The 24,576-nt window shown below is 36.8% G+C and overlaps 1 long non-coding RNA gene across 1 annotated transcript in view; it reads left to right on the plus strand.

Moving 5' to 3' along the window:
- The first annotated feature begins 789 nt into the window (after positions 1 to 789).
- LOC118752545 overlaps positions 790 to 24,576 on the plus strand; it is a 32,988-nt gene continuing 9,201 nt past the window's right edge. The window contains exon 1 of the long non-coding RNA XR_004994702.1: positions 790 to 843. This is a non-coding gene — a long non-coding RNA (uncharacterized LOC118752545). The remainder of the gene's footprint in view (positions 844 to 24,576) is intronic.

The raw sequence follows: 24,576 nt of genomic DNA on the forward strand, positions 1-24,576 counted from the left end.
GGGTGACTGCGGAAGTTTATGTTTTTTTTTTTGCGTAGATATTTCTCTTAGCTAAAGTGTAGTGGAAGCTTGCGGTAAATGATATAACTATGTAGTGAAGATAGCGAAGACGACTGATGGATTCAGATTGTGCAGTTATAGCATACTTAGTTAGTTGTGAAAAATGGAAGTATGTGTTGATGTTGGCATTCCGAGTTGATCGAGTGGGCAGCTCTTGACTGCATTGATATTGAATGTGAACCGCGCACTGCATTCTTGTGGGAGTTACGCTTTGGTATGGCTGTCGTTTCGGCAAGTGTTTCTTCAACTTCTATTATTGCAGATTTCTTTTGTTTTTTTTAGATATTATTATATTATTTTCTTCGGTCCAACGAATTGCTTTCCCGCTTCCGTGAACAAACGCTATTTCTACGCTCACACGCTATGAGAAGAAGTATTTGAGGAAGCAAATAAAATTATGTGGAGCGTAGTTGTTTTAAATGGAGATTCTACATCGAATCAGAAGGACTTTATCTTAATGTCTCGATTGTAGTGAACCAATATTGGGGCCGCTGTTGCTGAATATTTAAACACCTGGGTTCGGTCAATGTTTAATTGATTTAATTTTTATTTAATTGAAATTAAAATTGATTGGTGAAACCAAAAATTCAAAAATTAAAATAATGTTCACTTAAATGAAGCAGGTGAAACGCAGCCTAAATATCTATTTTCGTACAAATCTCAGGTCTAAATTTTTTAAATAAATGTAAAAATTCAGAAATAAAAATACAATTTTATCTTCTCTTTACAGTCTAAAGCTCTAAATAGCGTATCTTAATCAGCGTAACAAATTTCTAATATTTGGTAAGTGAATTAAAAATTCATAAATGCTAATTTTACCAAAACACATATGTATATATTACTACAGACATTTAGCATATTTGCCCATAAATATTTTAAGCACACACTAATTATTTTTAATACGCATTACACCTAAACGAGCGTTTTGGTACACCAGAGCGTATGCGCAATCCCTCATTCACATACGCAAATATGTACATATATTTCACACAAAGCAAATCAAGCAAATCAAACAAATCACCAACAATTAACTATTCAATTGCTTGCATTGACAAATCACTAATTTTCATAAAAGTTTAGCGTGCCGCCGATGGTTTGCAGCAATCAAGCGAATGCAAATATTATTTGCCATTTTAAGCATTTTATTTATTTATTATTTACATACGCCTGGCGCGCTGGCGAATGCTGGTTGGTGTCTGATGGTTGATGCCTGATGACTGGATTGCGGCAATTTGCAACAAACGCGCGCCACAAGTTTGCTAATTAGTTTATTTATACGGCCGCCGAACATGGAAAATGCATTAAAATTGACTATTGAATGGAAAATTGTTGGCTATTACTGGCTAGTGCCAGTGAACGCAGATTTGTAATAAAAATAATTAAAAATTTTTGAGCAGAAAAATCTTCAAAAACTTTTTTGCCGAATTTGGCAAAGCTGAAAATCTGCTTTGGCTAACCGGTTATGGTTGTGGCGGCTTAAATGATTTGCAACACTTCAGCGCTGAACCAGTAATCATATAACCACACAACAATTTTGCAATTATTAGTTGGCCAATAAATGGTGGCAATATGTTGTCACCAGTGATTGTCTACTTAAATAGAGACATACATTACCTATATATAAATTTTGCCACATCTAAATATTCGGTTGTTAGCCGGTTATGGTAGTAGAGTAAGTTTTTACGGATTTAGAAACTAGAGTATGTACTTATTTAGAATTTAAATACATAAATATATAGTACGCTTGTTAGTATTATTATTATGGGACCACAGTGCACCACGACTTACAACGTGGCCTATTGGCTTCCAATATAGCCTACCACTGCAAAATATCAAATGTCATGAATCAACTATCACTCCACCTAGGAGATGTAATCTGCTTTAAGCGAGAACCACACTTTCATGAAGGATATGTTCCGGCATTCCTTCGTCTAATTCATATAATAGCCATAGCTTCAGGTAATTCCATCCCATTTCATTATCTTGGCACACAGACTGACGGCCTAAACTTCACCCCGAAAAATTCTTGAATAGATTCCTATTGGAATGGAATTTTCGAGACGTCTGTAAATGCCTTTTCAAAATTGGAGTAATCAGTGCTGCTTTTCCCCACCATTCATTGCTGAACCTCTTCTCAAATACTAATGCTCGCGAAATACATATAATTTCTAATGAGTAGGGCTAGCCCCCCACTAGCGAATTTAATTAGGGATCATTTTGTCGTCTGCCTTATGATTACGTGTATAGGCTCCTACCCTAGGAATACGTCAAGCACTTGGTTATCGTACCAAACGTTGAAGCTTTGTGCGTAACTATTTCACCGTGGCTTGGGTAGTCCTTGAAACCCAAGTTACCACCCGATATAGGTTATAGTTTTGTGATGTAAGTACATCCATCTTGTGATCACCTATAGTGTAAATTTTTATAATAATGAATACGTCAGTTGTCGCCAAAAAAATGGAGCACAGGCGACTTACAGGACAATTCTGGCAACTGTCTTTAAACTCGCCATAGTCTTTTGGAAGACAAAAGTCTTTCTTAAGACACTTGTCATTTCTGGCAACTACGTTGTAACCTCTTTTCTGTATTTAGAAAAACGAATTGAAATGTCAGCTATCGAGAGAGTCTAGGTATTATACTGTACCTCCTGTAGCAATAAGTTTGCTACCAATTAAATGAAAATAGCTTATTTTTCTTTTGAAAACAGTGAAAACTTTAACTTAAACTAAAACAAGAAAAAACATTTAATTAAAATCAAAAGAAATTAATATAATCAATTTATATTAATTAAACGAAATTAATTTTTTTAACAATAAAATCTAAATGCTAAAAGAATTCATTTCAAAAAAAAAGATATTAAAAGAATTACTCTAATAAAAGAGAATAAAAATTCAGCGAAATAAAAATAAATTCTTTTTATGATAATATAACCTTAAAATTAAAAGAAATTCATATTAAAAAAAAATTAATAAGAAAATATAAATTCATTTAAATTAAATAAAATTTCAAAATATATATATTTTTGTTTTTAAAACAATAAAATATAAAAATGAAAATAAAAATAAATAACAAAACAATACATTTTAAAAATTAAATGAGATAAAAATAAAACAATTTTTAAATTAAAATCTAAAATAAGAAAATAAAAAGAAAATATAATAAGTTTCTAAAAGTTATACAAGTGCTTTTTGCCAAATGAGCTTTTCACTATGAAAGTTGAGCTTTTTTAAGACTCTCGTGCCAGAATAAGCAAAGTCTTTGAAACTATGTTGGCTATTGCTTTCAATTGCTTACAAAAGACGCTCAGCTATCTTAGCCGGAATTGCCCAGTAAAGCAATCAAAATTCGCCCAATAATATTTTTTTGCAACTTGCTTCCGGCTCTGCTGAAATGAAAATGCTTATAGGAGTTATGGTCTTTATTTTTACTGGTTTCTGTGCTACACTCTTTTTCCATCTACCATCATTATCGCAGCTCACTCTGGTGTTTTCTAAGGAACTAAGCTTTTCTATTTAAATACTCCGAATATCCTTCGGGACGAGTTGCGGATGAAGATTTGACAGAATGGAGTCAAAATATATACGTCAATTCACTAAATGCAATATTACTACATTGGCGATTTTTTTGCTCACTGGGTTGATGCACCAAAGTACATGCAGCGGTTATTGCCATTTCACTACTCCACATCAACACGCATTATTCAGTACGCAAATATTTTGCTGGCGTTAAAGCATGAAAATTGCCATTTTATGGCCAACAACACAGCTTGCGTGCCAACACCAATGCCACCGCCGTTGCCACCGCAGACGCGCCCCAACACACTGGCTTGGCCGTTGTCGCCATTTTTGGTTGGTTAGTTTTTCACACTCAACATAATAAGTAGATATGTTTTATTTTCATTCGCACATTTGTAGTCGGTTAGTTTGGCTGTTTTACTAAGTTGCTTAAATTAGTATAGTCTACGTTTCGTTTTGTTATTCACAATGAAGGCTATTGCATTGTCACTACTTACACGATTGATGCGTTTTAAGCTCTCACTCGCCATCACCTTTAATTAGCTTTAAGCCGGTGACAGCCACGCATCCGACAATGAGGTGCTGGCAAATGAGCACACAAACTAAATACGTATAAATAAGCAGATACATGTCATATATTTTTATACTGGGAGTGTAAATATGTTCGCCGTCGCTTGGCTTATTCGAAAAATAGCCAGTGAACTTTTATGTTTCTCTAGTAATACCTAGCTTACCACTAATCTTCTGCGGTATTTTGACGGGTTTAATGCATTATCTATTTGTAAAGATTTACTAGCTTTTATTTGCTTTAGCAATTAAATCAACTATTCAATTAAGTTCTGGTCCAGTTTTCGGCGGACCAGAATTGAATTTAACTTTGGAAATAAATTTTCTCAATCTAATGCCAGAGGACAAAAGTAATCTCTCAACTTCAGGTTTTGAACTGCGCGCATGGTGTGTGACGGAATGACTTGTCTCCAGCCTGCACGATAGTTGTTCGAAATAAACATTTTGAAGCAGGGACGTGAACCGGATGAAAAATTTGGTCGGTTCGGTTCAGCGGTTCCAACCGTTGTTGCACTTTTGGATTTGAGAGATTTTCGGTATTCTAGGGACTTATCGATATAATAATCGATATTTTCATCTGTCCTGTTATCGATTATTTATCGATTATTTATCGATTATTTATCGATTTAATTATCGATTACTTATCGATTTTGTTACCGATATTTTTATCAATTTTCTAATCGATTTTTGTTGCCGATTTTGTTATCGGTTTTGTTATCGATTATTTCATCGATTTTGTTGTCGATATTGTTATCAATTTTGCTACCAATATCGATTTTTCTATCAAAATTTTTATCGAATTTAGAATAGATTAATTATCGTTTTTGCTATCGATATTTTTATAGATTTTGTTATCGATTTTGTTATCGATATTTTCATCGATTTTCTAATCGATTTTGCTACCAATATTCTTATCGATTTGCTATCGAATTTTTTATCGAATTTGTCATCGATTTTTTATCGGTTTTGTTATCGATATTTGGTTGGATGTTACTATCGATAAGCTAAAGGAAAAATGAATAACATAAATGTAATTAGAACAAAGAAAAAAATATAACCTTAAGCAAAAGAAAATGTACATATGTACAAGTAAGGAACCACTTATCCTTTTTGAAGTAGGGTCGTCATCAGATAGCCAATGTCTTATGATCTGAGATTTTTTGGCTCATCAAATATATTTCTACCAAAAGCTCTTGCTCTCTGTGAGCTGGTTTGCGACAGCATCTGCAGTAGTCGCCTTAGAGATTTTTTTGATTAGTTGCTTGTCAGGCTATCAAATAATGTCCGGTAAACACCTCACCTTGTAAAGCATTTAAACGATAGCTGAATTTTCCCAGCGCTTTGACATGTGGGCTCCATTCACAGCTTTTCTTTGAATTTTTCATAATTGAAATTAAACGTGTTACCATGAAAATCTTTCTACCGTCTCCTTGAGAACATCAACCGCCCTCCAAGGTTGAAATATTAAGACAAAAACAGTGCAGGCGACATTGGGAAAATATTTTTCAAGGTCTTCCGGACTCGGCCATTTGCATCTTTCAAAAGATTCCATAGCATATCTTATGGCATCCGCTATTCACGTATCACATCGCAAATTTCAAGACAGAATTACTACTTATAACACAAAACTACTAAACTTCTAACTGCCAATATAAGCCTCTTAAATGAAAATGCTTTTCTCCAGCTTGCAATTACCTGTTACCGCAAAAAACATTTACTGCATTAGTTTCTAAATTGGCACTTTTAGTCGCGTTTAAGTAGCTGCATCAGTATTAGCACCAGCTTTGGCCAGAATTTAATCCAGCAGCTCAAACAGCCACATCATAAAGCCAATAATAGTAATAACAACGAGCGTTTTGATAAGTAATAAAGTGATGAAAGTGAGTATGGCTGAGGATGCCACAAGAATACTACTACTTGCATATTCATACATACATAAGTAAATGCTTAAACGTTGCGGCTGGTTGGCCAAAACACTTACGAGCACAAAACCATGCACATACTTCGAAGCAAAGCACACAACGACAGCCAGCGTATGGTACGTGGCTATTCACTTATGCAGACATTTCGCTAACCAGCTACAATTGCAAGGATAATCGCATACCTACACTTGAAGGAGCCTCTGTTGCTTGGATTGTCTGCCCACACTGTCTCAACATCGTTTAGTTCATGAATTTTGAATGACAAAAATACTGATGACTGCCGCCAATTGACTGCCAACTGCCATTACAATTGCCATTTGGTACGTTGCTTGCAAAAGCGCGAGTCTTTTTTTTCCCACCCCCCCCATTTAGTTCCCTTTGCCACTGATTGTTGCTCATACGCCTGCCTGTCTGCCTGTCTTGCTTTTTTGCGCCCAATCCAAAAAAACTTTGGCTTATGAAAGGACGGAGCATAAGAACATATTCGCCACTAAAGGCAAATGAGCATAATCGCTGAGAATTGCCAACAACAAATAAAAGTGAGCAAACACAATAACAATATGACAAATAAAAGAAGCATTAGACAAAACAAAGCAGCTTCATTACGTTTATAACAATTGTCTGGAGTAAAATTGCCGCAAATTTGAGGCAAATTAAATAAAGGACTGCTGCATAAAAACAATCACAAGCATACACATGTGTATGTATAGAGGCAGAAACACCTACTTAGGCACTTTTTGTGTATTTCAAGAAAGCCTAATTGGACATCTGGAAACTCGATTTTAGTTATATAGCAGGGAATTTTGCTAATTCTTAGCTGAGGTTGTGGTAGCTAAAAGCAAAAGCACTTAATAAATTTCGGCAATTGTTTTGTTTTAGTATGAGTGTACAAGATTCGCTAGCTGAAAAATTAACTGGATTTTGGCCGTGACTTTCAATACTATTTCGCCCTGAATAACGTTATATGTTAATACTAAATTGAGATTCTTCTTGTTAGAACACCATAATGATGAAGTCTTCCTCTAATTCCTGCATAGACCCGGCATTTTGGACTGCCTCTGTTTAGATATCCTTTTTTCTGTATAGAGGCTGGTCAATCAATCCATTACTCACCGAAAGCCCGTGGCCGCTGAGTATCCCTTCACGCAAAGTTGCCTCTAAATGGTGGACAATGCAGCTCTCATAGCTTAAGGCGTCAAGCTAAGGCCCTTTCGGTAAAGCTAGGAAGAACGTACTACTCTCTGATTGGCGCCCTTTAAGATCGGATGGGGTATCAATAAGTCCGAGATAAGAAAGACCAAAGAAGAGTCAAGGAGGAATTCATGTTCCCTTGGCGTACTTAAGAGATAGGCAACTGGGCGTTCAACGGAGACCGAGAAGAAACGCTTAAGCTTCTCCTGGATGCTCATTTCTCAATTCTGAACCGTGTGAGTCTAGCAGTGTTGGAACAGCGGTCTTCTCTATTTCTTGTAGATAATTACTGTAAAATCGCCTGCTCTGAGCGGTCAGCACTATAAAGCCCTTCAATTATCTGTACCACGATGGACCTATAGAGGTGTTATGTCCCTGGTCCACTCCCATCTACATATGAAGTTTATATGAACCCTTTATCCAAAAGGCTTGCAGGACTGTGAAGATACAATTTATTCCCATGGCGTAAAAGACACTCTCTTGTCTCCGAAGGATTTTAGACCAACAAAATGAGAGATTGAGTCTACCTCAGCAAGCCTACTTAAATGGGAGATCAGTGAAATCTGATTTGCATACAATTGTAAAAATAATAGGGAAGTATTTAGGAAAAATATATTTTGGTTGATGCCTTCCTCAATATCGATGGAGCTACCCGAGGCCATAATATACCTAAGTCATAACTAAGCTCGGAGTCGAGAATAGCCTAGTTCGGCATATCTCCCGCATGCTCTGCGACAAAACTGTCGGTGCGGAGTGCGGCAGTGCCTCTGGATCATCGTTGTCACAAACACCCTAAAGGAGTGGGAAAGGGAAGGTTATCGGGTTGCCGCTCATGATGATGGCATAGCACTGGGCGTGAAAGGAACCTTTTGCACAGTCGAACCTTTAGCAGAAGTGCTTAAAATATGTGTTGCTCAACAGATTACAGCGCTTTCCTCGATTACTTTCTCTAACAGAGTTGAATATTTAGACGTGATCCTCAACAAAATGTTATTCCCGACGCCTAGAGAATCGCGTTAAAAGGCATCAGTTGTTCTATACTGGTATAAAAGTAGCATGAGAAAGAGTTGGGGTTTCAACTCAAGGTAATCTCTTGGTCCTCTCCGCCATCAGGTTCCCATTGAGTATTCTAAACCCACATCTCCTTTAAGATTGAAATGAGATATTGTCAGACTTTGAAATGCAGTTCTGTTTAAGATTTTCAGAGATGGGTCGAAATTGGTTTGTAGAGTTGGAGGAGTTGCGTTCTATTAGGGATTCAGGTTTTTTCCAGGGCATTCGCCGCTATAAAGAATGCCGTCAACATCAACTCTGACAACCAAGCGGCAGCCAAGGCTGGAGGATCACTCTCTTTTTCGTCTTGTATTGTGTCCATATCAGCTTGATTTGGGTCCCAGTATACAGTGATATTGGCTAGACAAGGAACCGTTTTTGTTATCTTTCCTGACAGCGTGTGTATCAGAGTTCCAGTCTGCTATGAACAAATGGGGTTATAATCGGCACAACGAGCGCTGGTCAAAAACGTCGACATACAATGCTACAAAGTATTTCTGGCTGGTAGATGACAGCTTGCGGTCAAAGAAACCTTCCAATTGGCTTATGTCAACTCTCAATTCTGATATAAGTCCTGACTAGGCTCTGTCTATGAGAAACCCACCAAGGCCGCAAAGGCAATGCTGTTTGTAGGACGTTGAGGTGAAATAATCTCACCATTTTTTTGTATCTCAGCTGTCCTTACAAAATATCTTCGTCACGGCTCGGCGTTTGCTAACTAACAAAGTCATGTACAATTTTCCCTAAATTTAGTTGGTAATCTAATTAGGGCTGAATGTGTTTTAGTATGGCTTTATTTCTAAGGCTATTTTTTGCTATCATTTTGTAAGAATCTTTCCAACACACTAGTGCATGCACAAAAGTAATCAAAGTGGACTTCGTTAAATTAAAACTTTACTTTGTCCACATAAAAATCTTAAGGCCTCAAAGGATTTTACAAATAAAAAATCTATTTTGTTTTTATACATAGATTCCTTTGACATTTAAAAAAAGTGATCAAGCCCACAGCAGCGCCTATCAAAGGGACAAGTCGCCTGCCTTTTTATTGCAATTACTTAGTGACTAGCCGTGTAACTAAACTAAATGGAAGTAGAGCGAACAATTGGTTCACATACTTTGCACAAAGCAATCAATTAAACTAACTCAACCAACTAACAAGTCAACTATTCTATTTGCTCCATTTAAACACTCCACAAACGCTCCTTTCCATCCTTTTATACCCTTTTCGCCTGCACACCCCGTTTGAGTATTACTCCTGCCACCTTCCACCTCACTGCACTCAAAAGCGATGGCGAGTAATTTATTCAATCTATCAATCAGTCAATCAATCTTGTGGTCAGTCAAATAAACAATCAGTTGCAATTACTCAAAAGTTCACTCAAATAGAGTAACATACACACAAGCATACGAGTGCATTCATCAACAAATGCACTCAAGTATTCTCTCTATTTCTCTATCAATTGGTTACCGCCTTCATCAGTCAGGCAATTGAACTGCGCCAAAAGCTTTTGTGCATATTAAATTGCCTCTTGGCTTTGAGTTTGATTTTTAAATGGAAAATAGGGAACAAATTCATCAAACTGTTGTGGGCTGATGTGGTGTAATAAAGTAACACTATTCAAAGATTGTCCAAAATAGAGGCTTTGGTGTGATTAATTTTCTTTGAGTAACAGCGTCAAACGGTTCGAAATTCATGAAATGTAATTAAATGTTGTATCACATAATAAAAGCGAGAAGTTGAACAGTTGATTGAATACAATTTTCGATTAAAACTCTAAAAAAAAAGATTTTTTAAACCTGTCGACTTAATTTTTAAAGCTAATAGAATCTGCTCACTTACTAGTAACCCAAATCTTTCAATGTGACTTTCCTTAATGCAGGCGATTCATAATATTATTAAAGCGCAAAAAACTTGCAATGCCTGACTGAAAACCGAGTAGAAAGATTCACTTAATAGAATAACGATTTGAAAGGCTCGCCAATTTTAACGGCGAAATTGCCGGGCAAAACCCTAGCCACTACGATACGTAGAACGAGTTCAACCGCTGTCTAGAAACATACTTTCTTTACTACTCGAGGAAAGCGTTGCTGCCTACCAGCGTGAGCAACAAATCATCCTTTGTCTTTCTCCGCCTTCCCGATTTTCATCCCACTCCGAATTCCGAGTGAGTGCCAGCATTACTTCATACTCTGTGTACCAGATCAGAATACACAGCAATATGACATCAGTAAAACATACCGGATTCAACATCGACTGACCAGAAATTCGATGATAGTATCCTGGGGCCCACCTTTAGTTGAGTTTGAGGACAAAGATCGAAATTAATCTAAAAAATAAAAGCTTGTAAAAAGGAGAGCAGCCATCATTACCGCCTGCTATAAGTAGTAGAGGTGCTTGGATCTCTATGTCGGACTATATACTCGGATATACTACTTAGGTATGTACGCATCACGATTTTTCTTTTAACGTAGGCGTATGTTCATATGTACATACTTTCATCGGCAGTAATTGCAATACAAAAATGCGAAATTTTTGAGAGCATTGTACGCGGCGGTACAAGCAGTACGCCAGACAGCAGCCACTCAACCACTCAGTCAGTGATGCATTCTCACAGTCAGTCAGTCAGTGAGTCAGTGAGTCACATGCAAGCGCTGAATGCACACAAAAACTATCCACAACAATTGACTAGACAATTTCTTTCGCCAACTATTTTTATTTGAACAATATTTTTAGTTGCCAGTAGCCAACACTGCTTGCTGGTCAGCAGCACAAAAATGCGTCCCAGCGGAATTGTGGCAATGTGTGGAATGATATAAAGGGCAGCACTCTGGGCATAACAGAGATTGGTACAGAAATTCGGGGAATTTAGAAAAGTCATAGAAATGAATGTATGCATTTGTATGTATGTATGCCTGACTTTTGCACGCTAGACTTGGATGCACATATGCATATATGTATGTACGACTCGTGCTTGGGGTTTGGTCAAGCGTATGCCTGTTCACTTATTCATTACTCTAAAACGCGTCTGAATTGGCCATTTGGCAGTTAGCACTATGGGCACGTCCACTAGATATTGCAGCCATCCCATTCATACATATGTACATATATAGTACCAACATATAAATGTTATTCCATGCATGAAATGCATACTATGTACATACATGCAAACATACATACATCCCGGCGCCAGGCAATCAACTAACCAAGCATTGGAACTATTGGCGCAGCTGCCAATGTTGCCAGGCTGTGAAGTGCACAAAAAAAGAAAGGAATTGTCTTTGCGTAAATTTCCTGCTTTTTTAGCGCATTTTGCGATTGCGTTTTTTGCATTTACTTTATTTTGAACTCGTGTCCATTTTAAGTGGCTGAATGCATGAATGTGAAGTGTGCAACATATTTTTTCCTCGCGGCCACTTGCTGGAAAGCAAAATGGAATTTCGAAACTACTTTCATTCGATTTTTTGCATACAATTGTGATTTTTACACTTTTCAGCAGAAAAATATTTCTTCTATTTCTATTTCTTTTTTCAAACAATAAATTCCACCAGCTGCTGCGAGCCTAGCTACGTTTAATGAACACTTTCATAGCCGCATTTTTTTCACAGAGTGCTAAAAAAAATTGTGAGTGAAATAGCAAAAAAAAATCTCCTTTTTTATTTGTCAACAAAAATACTAATAGCAGCTTTAAAACATTTCGACAAATTACTATTTATTTAGCTTAAATTGGCATTTGGTATTATTGCACATTTATTTGACAACATTTTTATGCTTCAATGGCGCCACTAAGGGCTCTGTGGCAATTAAATATTGTAAAGTTGTACTTTTATTTAAGTTTTTATTGGTTTAAAAAAAAAAATATTGGCAAATAGTCAGCAAGTAGTGGAAATATTGTCAGCTATTCAATGCTATTTTTTTAAGCACTTTGTTTAAATTTAATGTGAGTTTTTGCCCAAAATTTCAGGAATAATACAAAATATCTGTTTTTGAAACCCACAATTGTCTATTTAGTAGTTCATATCGATGGCTGCGATGGCTGAGTGGAAGATCGACTTATCTCGGCAGCCCGGTCGAAAACGCCCTATCTCAAAATTTGAGTGAAGCACACGCTATCTCAAACGAAAATAACGGGTGATTTTTTTGAGGTTAGGATTTTCATGCATTAGTATTTGACAGATCACGTGGGATTTCAGACATGGTGTCAAAGAGAAAGATGCTCAGTATGCTTTGACATTTCATCATGAATAGACTTACTAACGAGCAACGCTTGCAAATCATTGAATTTTATTACCAAAATCAGTTGGCAGAAAATCCGCTTTTTTATCGACAAATTTTGTTCAGCGATGAGGCTCATTTCTGGTTGAATGGCTTCGTAAATAAGCAAAATTGCCGCATTTGGAGTGAAGAGCAACCAGAAGCCGTTCAAGAACTGCCCATGCATCCCGAAAAATGCACTGTTTGGTGTGGTTTGTACGCTGGTGGAATCATTGGACCGTATTTTTTCAAAGATGCTGTTGGACGCAACGTTACGGTGAATGGCGATCGCTATCGTTCGATGCTAACAAACTTTTTGTTGCCAAAAATGGAAGAACTGAACTTGGTTGACATGTGGTTTCAACAAGATGGCGCTACATGCCACACAGCTCGCGATTCTATGGCCATTTTGAGGGAAAACTTCGGAGAACAATTCATCTCAAGAAATGGACCGGTAAGTTGTCCACCAAGATCATGCGATTTGACGCCTTTAGACTATTTTTTGTGGGGCTACGTCAAGTCTAAAGTCTACAGAAATAAGCCAGCAACTATTCCAGCTTTGGAAGACAACATTTCCGAAGAAATTCGGGCTATTCCGGCCGAAATGCTCGAAAAAGTTGCCCAAAATTGGACTTTCCGAATGGACCACCTAAGACGCAGCCGCGGTCAACATTTAAATGAAATTATCTTCAAAAAGTAAATGTCATGGACAAATCTAACGTTCCAAATAAAGAACCGATGAGATTTTGCAAATTTTATGCGTTTTTTTTTAAAAAAAAGTTATCAAGCTCTTAAAAAATCACCCGTTACATTGAAAATGTTCTGACATAGGGCGTTTTTAAACCGAATTCTGAAATGCGATGACATAAATACAAAAAAAAAAAATGATATCAACAAAATTCAATGAATACTAGTGTTCCCACAGCGGTTAAAATTCAGCCACTGAGGTGAAGTTGAAGTTAATTGAGTTCAGGTGAAAAGAATTGAGTTAAGGTGAGTTGAATTCAGTTGAGATGAAATGAGGTGAGTTGAGTTGAATTGATGTCAACTGAGAGTATCTATTTGATGTGAGGAGAGATGAGGGGAGTTTAGGTGATTTGCACAACATTATACAAAACAACAGAACACAACATAATACAACATAACCTAAACATATCATAACATTATAAGACACAACATAACATAACATAAGATAAAATAACATAACATAACACAACATAACATAAGATTACATAGCATAACACAACACAACAGAACATAAGATCACATAACATAACATAACACAACACAACATAACATAACATGACCTTACTTAATATCACCTAACATAACATAATATAACATAAGATAACATTAGATAAGGTACCATAAAATAATATAGCATAGCGATTTTAATTGTTTTTTTTTTTCAATTGAAGCTGGTGATCGCAGAGCAGCTTTTAAAACAATTAAAATTGATTTAAATGCAAATTTTTAAACCACTAAAGACATTTCTGGGAGTTTTCGGGTACGAGAAATCTGAATCTGCAGCATTGGGGCAATTTTACGATTTTGTTGCAAAAACTAATTACGGCTAAATAAGCCTTTTATTGATTGGTATGTGATTTCCCACAATTTTGTAAAAAATAATAATTTTTTCCCTAGACGACCCTATGGGTCACTTGTTAATTTACTGTTTTATTAAAAAAGTTTCAATGCAGATAGTTTTAATATTCGTATAAAAGAAAAAACGTTACTCAAAAATAAAAAAAATTATGTTAACAAATCCTAATATTAATTTCAATTAAATCTAAATAGTCTAAATTTCTTAATTTGCCTACAGAAAATTTAAAAGGAGTGGTCTTTGGTTTACCCTCTTTTTTGAGTTCTCGCTATCTTAACAGGTACTAACAGTATCAGGAAAATTTACGAAAATAGCCGGTGACAATGGTGACATAAGCTTATAAGAAATTACACCTTTGTCCCTTAATAACTTTATCGTATCAAAACATAGCCAAAAGTTTCTAGGCTTATGTAAAGTTGAAAATTAAAAAAAAAATTATAATAATTTATTAGGTGGAAAAAAATTAGACTTTAACACCAAAATAAAATCGCATCGTAGGTTTTTTCTCCATACCAACTTTTCTTAAGGATGTACTTTAATATTTTTATCACAATAAATTCAAACTTACATTAGGGTGTTTACAAAAATAACCTTTCCTATGGTTTACTGTATTATTCTTATTATTCAATTGCATATTCTTTTATAATAGGATATAATGCCATTTTTATTTACATGCGTCATTAAAATATCGCATTTTGTTAACTTTTATTCATTATGGAATTTTTTGTAACATTTTGTGTTTATTTGTATGTCAACTCATGGCAATTGAATTAGTAGTTAAAATTTGAAGTAATCTACAATTTAATATTGCAATTCAGCATTCAAGTAATATTTATTGCTGCCCAAACATTTAACAGCCAAATGTATTACTAACGAGCTCAGTTGATGACAATTTGCATAAAATATTTGGATTTTGTACTTAGCTACATAACGAGTGAAATTTAAATACAACATATGTACCTATATTTGTATAACTAAAATCAATATATTTAAATACATGTGTAATTATGTATGTTTCAATACTATTCGTATATGAATTTGTACATTTTTTCACAATACGTCCACAAACATAGTGCAGTAGCACTGAAAACTATTTAAATATGTTAATGTTTTCGAATGGAATTTTGTATATTTAGATGTGTTAATTTTATGTGCGAATCATGGCGGCAACTTAATGGGTTGCACTAAATCATTATAACGTAACCGAAATATGGCTTCAAAATATCGCAACAACTGTCATTTAAATTTTAGTCATTATTTATAACATTAAAATTCTAAAGTTGCGAATATTGATAAACAAAAAGTTGGACGCTTCGATCGGTGGTGTACACACTCGGGTGGTCCAAAAATGCATGTGAAGAAATAAAAGTGTCGATATTTTTGTCAAAGCACGGTAATTAAGCTGCTATCCATCCTGCCCAGCTTCGTGGACGCTTTTATCTTCTTCAATAGGGTTGACCTCACCTGGGTAGACTCACAAAATCAACTCTCTTATGTCGAAACTAATCCTATTTATCTGCCTTTACTAAGGACAAAATCCAAAGCAAAGGTAACTGGTCCAGTTCACAAACAGTAATTCCGAACTGTGCACGATTTCATATGTCGAGCTTGTTGATTAGTGATCCGTAATGAGGCGCGCCAGATTGACTTGAATATCCATTCACTTCTTCCCCACAGCCTGTGTTGTCCGCTCTACTGTCTGCGAGGCTTCTGCACCACTTCATTGCTTAATCGTTTTGGAACCCAAATTTCCTTTGAGAGCAGCTTTGCTTCTGGCTTTACCAGCGCTGATAATAGGTGTACATTGCGTCTGGAACTTCCTTCGCTAGTTGCTTAAAACTTATCTTGTCTTCTTCGTCCCGTTCGGGTCGCACTAAAGGGAGATGAATGGGTTCATGGGAGCCAGCCAGACATGTACGTCTCAGTCGAGTCGGGATAACTGTTGTTAACCCTTCTGCAGTATTCAGACCTTAGGGCCGTCTCTTCAGGGTGCTAAAGGCCTTTGTCAGCGATGGCTGGGGATTAAACTTCAATGATGGCATTCACAGAGTGAGATTTTACAAAGGTGTCGTTCGGTGAATAACGCAGCTTCGCGATTTAAAGTTTAAACAGTAGTACAGGTAGGAGACCACAGTGTGGAACCCGGTTTAGTTCTTATCGGTTTTAAAGTTTGATTTTAAAATAGTACTGACGACGACTAACATTTTATTGCGCTTGGGATATGGGACATAAATTAACAAATTGAGCCAAACGCCTGTGACAAGTCCAGTCAAAGTACCGTTTGGTCACAGAAGCGGTTTTGATTAAAGCCGTGAGTAAGCTGACTCATTATGGCGTTAAGTGCTGTGCTAATGCTAGGCATTTTACAAAAGCAGTATTAAAGCGGAGGACGGTTTTCCTGCTTTGGTCATAAGACCACTTAACCCTCCCGGCGTGCAAAGGTGACTACATAGTATTAAACATATATTTACATTTTCTATAGAAATAATTCAAAGATTATCATTTTAGAAAAAGCTTTATCCAATTTAATCAAGAGTTTTGACATGAAGGACGCCTTCAGAAATTCATACATAGTATGTGCAGACAGTTATTCACACTAATCCGAATGTGCATTTGTATGTAAACAAATGTGAATTTTAGAATCGCTTATGCCTATAAATGCAAATATTTGATATGCAAATGTACATAAAGGTATATTTATGTATGTGCACGAGTAAGTAAAATTGCATTTCTATACACCGCTCTTATTGCCACAATTTGTGGCAGCAGCCGCAATATTCGCCACCATCGACGCAGCCGCCACATTGGCTAGTGGCTGGTGGCACTTGCAGTTTTGCACTAAATTAAATGCGCATTCACTTGTGCACCGGCACTTTAGCGCAAACATATAGGGAATGTGGGGAATGCATAGCACAGCTGAAGGAGCCAATGCATACGTGCACTCAAATATACGTACATAGTATAGTATATGCATTAGGATGGTCCAAAAAAAGGTAAAGTCGGAATTTTAATGCTCTCACCCTCTAGGATATCGAAAAAATATACACCAATTTTTTTATTTTGAAATCAAAAAATATTTATAGGTCTCTCAACGCGCTCAAAGATTACCATGTATTGTATATGGGAAAAACAACTTTTCGTAGAAATGGTATAGAATTCTTTAAAATCAATATTTTTCGATCTCTCTTCAGGAGACGTCCAATTGTTTATTTAACCATTTTTTAGTGCAAAAGATTTTTTATTGGTCACCTTATTGTATTTCCTGAGGTTTTTGGCGGGCTTATAATATTTAGTTACTATGAAAAAAATGGTTAAATAATCAATTGAGTATTATTATTGGGAATCTCCTGAAGAGAAGGAGAGTTTTCCGATTGAAAAATATTGATTTTCAAAAATTCTATAATATTTCTTTGAGCGACTCTAAATATTTTTTGGATTTCAAAATAAAAAATATGGGCATATTTTTTCGGTATAGAATAATCCTAGGGTGTCAGAGCATTACAATTCCTACTTTACTTTTCAGGGCTGCAAACCGGTTTTGAACAAATTGCCAAAAATAAACATAGAACCAAATTTTTTTCTTCTAGAAATTCTTATAGAAAAGTTTGCAATTTTAATGAAACTTTGAACAGTTTTCATAGCTTTTGTTAGACGATGAACAATAATTAAAAAAGAAAATAAACAAAAAAAGCCAAAATTGTTAAAACGTCGTTTACGTTTATTGCGCGCATGGACATTTGATCTCAATAATAAAGCCTTTTATTTTTATTTACATAGACTTGTCATATTTTTTTATTATTTGTACCCATTTGAACCGAACCGAACCGGACCGCGGTTCAGGAATACTCATGAACCGGTTCTTGAACCGTTACAAGCTTTTTCTAACCACTGAACTGAACCGCACCGTTTTTTTACGTAGTTTGCAGCCCTGTTACTTTTTCACATGCAATTTTGGACCATCCTAATATGCGTGCATGTATGTATGTACGTATGTGTGTAAATTGCACAATTTCTATGAACTTCAACTATAAACTATCAGCTCATGCATATGTGTACAAATAAAGGACACTACGCTATTTGGGTGAAAATTTGTGCGCGAGCACTGCATCCCTTCTTCGCTAATTTCTATTAGTCTATGAAGCGTCTGGTCTATGCACTTCATGTACTACAAGCACAAGTGCTGAAAAACCAATAACGGCATTGTGTCCATACATCCATACATATGTATCTCCAGTAATACATATAGTCCTCGCCCTCAATTTGGCTGCCTTCCGCCGCATTCTAGTTTCTTTGGCGAAAATTATGAAGTTCTCAATTAAGTGCAAAAAGTGGCGCCAACAGTTTGGCTGCTGTTGCTGTTGCTGTGCTATTGCCATGGCCATCATTTTACCACATATTGTCAGCCAGCCAGCAAGCAAGTAGAACTATGAGCAGCACTTGCACTAATGCCAGCTACGAGTATCTGTAGTCGCTGCGAAGCAACACAGCAAATTAACATCCGAAACTCCAACCCAAACGTGAACATGAGTCCCACAAAAATTAACACTTCGTAGTGCTACAAAAGCACAAACAAAATCAGCGAGACCGCTGGCAGCAAACAGTTTTGAGTAGCAGCTTTTAGCTGCGAGACAAAAGTGACACCAACCAAGTGACAGTTAACTATGAAAATGGCAACAATGGCATCAGGCAGCATTGCGTACACTTTACTTACTTGAAAAACGATATTTGTGTCTATTGGCTTGGCTTGGTGTGGCAAAGGTTGTCATCAGCATTGGCAGTTCATTGCATTTGCTGCCGCTGATACTGGTTTTTTCGGTTTGTTGCAGTTGCAAAATTTTGTTGTCTCTGCTGGAACTTTAACTATTTTTGGTACGAACATGTAGACATTTAACGAAAAGCTTAGCAATTTACGATAATAGGGCGTTTAGTATGCTTTGGCTGTAATCGTGCCAACTGGGTACCCAGCTGATACAAGGTCAGGCCACAATGGTTGGGAACAACGGTGCACTAAATAACTGGTGCCCTTTTGTACACTTTTAGTTACTTATCTATGTACATAAATTAGTGGTCTTCAGAATTTGTTAGGCTTAGGAGTTATGATTGCTGTGAATGACTCTCCGCTGCTTCTTCTTCTGCTTCTTCTTGTTTAAGTCTGTAATCGCCTATGCGATTTTGACTGAGTTCAAAAATTTGGAAAGTGCCGATTGAAGCCAAATCTCCATCTCCAACTGGTCTTTACATTGCAAAGAAGACCTTCCCCTTGCTCCGCTGGAGAATCGATTGTTTTAATTCGCTGCAGTAAGTCGCTATGGCGCTGTGAAGCTTATCGTTCCAATGTCTGCGGTGTTCGCTATCAGTCACGTAAATCTTCCGCAGCATCTTTCTTCCGGGTATTCCAAGGGCCGTTTCTTCGGATGTTATGATTGTTAATTTTTCCTCGCCATATACCAGCACGGACATGATGACTGACTTATAGGGTATGGTATTTGAGAGAGAGGATTTCACTTCTGAATTGCCTACTTAACCCAAAATAAGCACTGCTACTTGATGGTATTACACAAATAGAGGGACCAATAGTCTTACGCGGCCTTCGAAGGCAATGGTTTCAATGAAAAGCTTTTTCATTGCAAAAACACACTCTAAATTAGATGTTGCCCGGACCAGGGATCGAACCCAGGCCATATGGAGTGGTAGTACGCACGTTTAGCCACTCGGATATAGCGGCTGCAATCACTCAGTCACAGCAAATTCTTTTGGGTTAGGTTAGGTGGCAGCCCCAGATGTCAGGTACTCACTTAGACAATTCGGAGATTGTCCTTTGTGTTATCACATTCTAAACGACACCCAAAAATTAATCGATAAAATGCTTCAAGCCGATTATGTAATTACGAATTCGGCTAATCTCAATGCCCCAGAGCTCCTCGGCGCTATTAAAGAAGTGGGAACCAAAGTAGTTCAACTTTAGTCTCGAAAACGCTGGGCACCTAAGAAGTTAGTGTTGAGGTGATTCCACCTCGCCATCTTCCAGGCAACTGCGACATACGGGATCAGGTAAAATATTCAGCCTTACCACGTGAATACCGATTGGACACTGACCAGTTGAAACGCCTATCAAAAGTGAGCTTCTCCAACGCACTTAAGGCCCTGATAGCCGCTTGGCTATCAGAATAAATGCTCACCTCGCTGACTGTAATCGCACTCCTGAGCAGTGGCTCCACCGCTTTCTTAATACCAGCCACTTCCGCCTGAAATACACTGCAGCAGTCCGGACACCTGAACTTAGTATTGATGGAAAGCTCCCAACAGCAGATTCAGAATTTCCCTCCGGTCCGGTCCTAAATTTTGGAAAAGTGGGCGGAGAAGAAGCCTCCGGAGGGTGTATTTAAAAGCCCCCTTGATATCCAGGAAAGATCCTACCACCAAGATCTTTATGTTCGAAGGATCGCTTCGATCTGTGGCTCAGAGAAATGTAGTGCACTGAGGCGTATGCATATCGCGCCTACAAGAAGATAGTGGTCTAATAAAATCTTTAACGCTGCAACCTAGTGCTAGATAAATAGATTCTGGCTCCCTCGAAGTCGATCAACCTCAGTCCGTTATCCTAGCAGTGCTGGTTTTTCCGAAGAAATTAACCTGTCGGCAGCGGTACCTTTCTCACTAAGGGTTCGGACACTCCATGTGAATACCCTCTAACATTAGTCCTTCAAAAGTTGCCATGGTCTCAATCGAGGCTATATTTCACTTTTTTGTGTACTGTGTTTTACGTAGCGGTTCCCAAACCCAGCGTACAACCAGAGACGAGGCAATTTTCGGATACGAATTTATGCGACGACCTTCTGGCTTCATGACACACATCAGCTTGCAACCGCATCCTATGACACTGCAGAGTTAAAAATAACCTTAAACCGAACACGTCACTAAATCTTTATATTTTTCTGCGGTGACCCAATGCTGCTCACGGCTTGGTTGCCACATAACGCACATGGGCTGGAGAAACCATTATAATCGCATCCTATTTTGTTCATTTACTTATTGGCATTCAAATAGTGTTCGTTTTTGTCAGCCTACGGACTTACTTTATTTTTTTTCGTTTAGTATTAAAATAATTGCATAGCCTCACATATTTATACCAAAGGTGCTTTTAAATGCTATTTTAATGTAAGAAATATATATGAATGTATGTTTATATGGGTTTTAACTTTAACACATAAACAGGCTCCTCTCATTGTGCTTTTTTTGGTGCTATTTTTTTTTAAGGCTAGAAAAGTAAAAGTGAACGAAAGTCTGCTATTCATTCGGCTTTCATATCTAACACCTATTCTGCTAATGCAAACAACCATCAAACAATCAGCAGAATAACAAACAGAAAATCTAAACCGGCCTCTTAACAATAGAAAACTTTCCAGGCGTTAGAATTTATAGACCGGCAGATTCAGCTCATTAAAAATTTCGCTTAAATCTAAAAAAAAAAAATAAAGTAAAAAATTGTTGTTGCCAAAAAACAGTATTACAAATAACGAGCAAACTATCTATGCATGTGAAACGTAGTGGATATATCAAAATGATCCAGTAGGAAAGACTATTCACAGAAGATAATCATGATTATAAAGAGCTCTCAGCCTGTTTATAAGAGTAAAGTAATTTGAATATTGCAAATACTGAAACAATTTAGTTTGAAAATACTCGTACATTAAGACAAAAGTAACATAATTTTTTCAAACAAAGGCTTTTTCGATTTTTGTGTCTCGATGTTTGTATCTTTTTCGATTATTGTGTCTCGAGCTGGGAAAAATAATCAGCTTATTTTAAAACATTTAATAAGAAGTTCGCCTACCAAGGTTCTACTAAGATTTGTTAGGGAAAGCCGAAGGTATTTTGAGTATTGAAAGATAGCGTTTATGATAATGTTTACTAAAAATCTTAAAGGTTACAGTGGTTACTATTCTGCTGCACCCAGTTATTTATAAACCACTGAATGCCGTGATTCGTTTTGAAACTCAAGTAAATAAAAATAGCGCAAACTAATGAAAGTTCATCGTAAATATGTATTGTTAGTTCATTTGAAATACAAACCAATTCAATTTCAAAAAATTTATTCAAACATTTCTGGAGAATCACTGACATAATAAGTATACTTATGAGAGCTGCGAGTGAAACATGGAAAAAAATTCCTGCTGGGGTTTCGTTACCAATTGCCTGCACTGAATGGCTACCATAAATATAGTTTTATATGTAAGTACATGTGTATGAGTTAAAAAAATAGCATGTGCTTTAGTTTTAATATAAAATGAATATCAGTCACACAGAGAAGTCAGTGAAGACATCCTATTTACTCATTTCCTTTCTAGAACGAGTTAGCTACTGGCGTACAGTGCGTATGAGCGATTATTTTATACCCTTCTTTCATGCTTGCATATGAACATGCATATATATAGTATGTTTTGATATAGCATAGCGTGAATGTACGCACATTATCCTTGATCCTTTTTATAACGGTGCTTGTGCGAAAAGACACACAAAAAATTATACACTAATAGTAGTTGTTCTAAATCACACATACCTAGAGATACTTATAGTAAAAAGTATTTACATATGTACTCATACACCACAGAAATTACTTTTCACATTTTTTGCGCAACATTTATTTAGTGAAGTTTTTTCTTCCCTTTTTTGCGACATTTACTTATACTTGTGCATGTAGTTGTTGACGCCAAAGTTTAAATAAAATCTCTATGTCTAAACCACACAAAGAAAACGAACATTAAAAAATGCGAAAAATATCGAAGCTAACGGAAGTTGGTAAAGCTGGCGAAAACAAAAAAAAAAAACAAAATGAAAAGTAACAGCGGCAGTAGTAGCAGCTGGAGCAGCGACAGTGCAAACCTCAACTAAGTAAATAGCATTTTCCACATCATATCCTGTCGGCTGGAGTGGCTCGAAGCTAAAGTAGTTGAAACAGTAGTATGGGGTCGTGGTTAGCGGCAGCATAGAGACATTTATCAAACCAGCTAGCTGCTGGAAGAGGACGCTGAGCTAGCTGCTGCTGCGGCGTTTTTTTAACTTTCTCTTCCATGCCTACCACAAGTGCCGTGTGTGCTTTTTGTGCTCGCTTCTTCTGCTCTTCGACAAGCTGTTAACACATATACATATTTCTACAATAGCTGCCGCCCGGTTTCCGGTTGCTAGTCGATGCTGCTATCATTTTCATTTCATCAGCGGCACTCTCGTCTCTCACCTCTACCTCTACCACTAGCATAGTGTGGATGTAGCGGAGAGTTTTTGTTCAAGCTTCTACTGAAATAGATATGCGTATGACGGCATTTGTGCCTAAATATATGCATATGTATGCATATACTTAACTTACATATGTACATATGTATATTCATTCAGAATTTTCCCTCTTAATGGCTCTTGTTTAAAATTTCCTGATTCTGCTCAGTTGAGAATTGAAACAAGCAAAATTATTTCATATTTCAAAAGTGTTAGGCAGTTTAGCAATTTGTATATATTTCACTTTAGTGTATTAGCTCTGTCCTAATAATATGTATATACATACAAGCTTACACAATGTCTACAAAACTTCATCGGATGCTGCCGTCGACGTTTCTGATGCTGAGAAAAAAAAACAAAAGGCTTCCGACCTATACAGCCAAACTCACTCAGAGCTGCTGTTTCGACTACGTTTACAATCAGTTTTTCCTATGCAGGCTTCCCTACATAAATAAGTTTATGCTTTGTACTAGCTCCTCATGATGTCTCACTTTTCTGTTCCTTTTTTCTATCCATAAACAAATAAACAATCAAGTCTGTTGAGACGTTCCACGCTTTGATCTGCTTTGTCGCACGCTTCCTTCATTCTTATAAAACCATTTGTTTCGCTGCTTATCTACCTCACACTTAGATTACATACCGCCTAGGAACTAAGCACACATCCATCTTCATATTTAACTTCCACTTTTCGTCACTTTTTCTGCACCCTTACCCCAACCTTAATATCTCCTTTACCATTTGCACCACTCACGCTTCGTCGCCTTTTAACTTTGCTTCACTGATGTTGCCGTTTTTTGGCGCCTTTACTTTCAACTTAAGTCATCAGTCATGTGGATGCGTTTGAATGCGTCCCTACAGACTTTTCGACTGTGAAAATTATATTTTAAACTTAACAAAAACTTTTCATATTTGTTTTAAATGTGTTGCTTCAGCGAAGATATAAGCGAGATTATGACCAAATGAGCCGCGTGATGTGTAAGTTTAAGAGAAACTTTTCTATGCGTTCATATGGCTTCCGGTACTACTTGGCAGTGGTGTTTCCAAAGTGATTCCCTATACAAAAGCACAAATCTATGAGTGCTTATCTCTTATGTAAGTTGGTTTGAGTTGGTTTTGGTTTGAGGGTATCCACCCTGAAAATTG

Source organism: Rhagoletis pomonella, unplaced genomic scaffold (assembly GCF_013731165.1).
Source record: "Rhagoletis pomonella isolate Grant_MI unplaced genomic scaffold, Rhpom_1.0 Rhpom_scaffold_01631, whole genome shotgun sequence".
NCBI lineage: Eukaryota > Metazoa > Arthropoda > Insecta > Diptera > Tephritidae > Rhagoletis > Rhagoletis pomonella.